This window comes from Morus notabilis, unplaced genomic scaffold (assembly GCF_000414095.1).
Source record: "Morus notabilis unplaced genomic scaffold, ASM41409v2 Scaffold518, whole genome shotgun sequence".
Classification (NCBI taxonomy): Eukaryota; Viridiplantae; Streptophyta; class Magnoliopsida; order Rosales; family Moraceae; genus Morus; species Morus notabilis.
In genome coordinates, this window is record NW_010366577.1 from 1409425 (window position 1) to 1410661 (window position 1237).

The window sequence follows — 1237 nt, forward strand, 5'->3', positions numbered from 1 at the left end:
TATATAAAAATAGTTTTTTGTATTATATTAAATATAATAATAAATTTATATTATATAGTATATATATATATTATATTATATTATAGTATAATATAATATAGTCGTAATTTTTAATTATCCACAACAATTTAACCTCATAATTTACCAAAAGTTATTACGCTGATTTTGAAACCAGCGTATCTATTATAATTATAGTTTATCAAATACTCAGTTATTTTTTGTAATAGTTGTTTCTTTCTTCAACATAATTAAAAATGATTTTTTAAAACGAAAATAGTAAAAAATAGGCCAATATGAAAAGTTTAAGAAAGTATATAGGTCAACTTTTAGATATATAAATTAATAGGTCATAACTTGTCAAGTTATGGTTCATAGCCAGACAAGTTATGGACAAAAATGGATAATAACTTGTCAAGTTATGGTTCATAACTAGACAAGTTATGGACAAAAATAGTAATTTGGCATATTTATTAACTTATATAAACTATTGATTTATTAATTTTAATTCATCTCAAGTCTTGTCCTATTTTTCTCTTTCTCTCTTTTTTAAAATGTACAGCACTACAAAACTAAGCCTAAGCCTTAATCGTGTTGCATATGGTGCAAAACAATACTGTAAATGCTCTTAGCTCAGCCCTGCCAATTAGCCCGATTACGTATGACTTCTTTGGAGGAGGTGGATCAGCTCAATTGCTCAAGCGATCAGACTTTTGTACCAACAAATCTTAAGCCATGATGAGATATATCCATTAGTTCCCCTCTCTAATATTAATTTAAGAGCGACAGAATTTTAACAAAATGGCCCAAAACTAAACAAATGGGCATCTTTCCTAATTTTATCATTGTTTTAATTTATCATTCTAAGTAATTAAGTTCATCATCTAAACTCTTAGGTGAGTTTGGTTGCGGTGGATGAATAATAATAGTAATGGGAATAATAATGGTAATTGTAATGGAATGAAAAAAAAAACTTGATTCATTTCTTTAGTTGTAATTTTAAGAATATTATGGAACAGAACGTGAATATTTTCATGTTGAGAAAATTACCCCTATGTTATATATAACACTAATATTTTATATATCAATATGATTAATACAATATATAAAATGTAATGTAATATAATAAAATTATTTATTATATAATTATGATATAAAATATAATAATATTAAAATGGTTAATATAATTATAATATTATGAAATATATTATAAGATTATATAATAAATAATAATATTTTA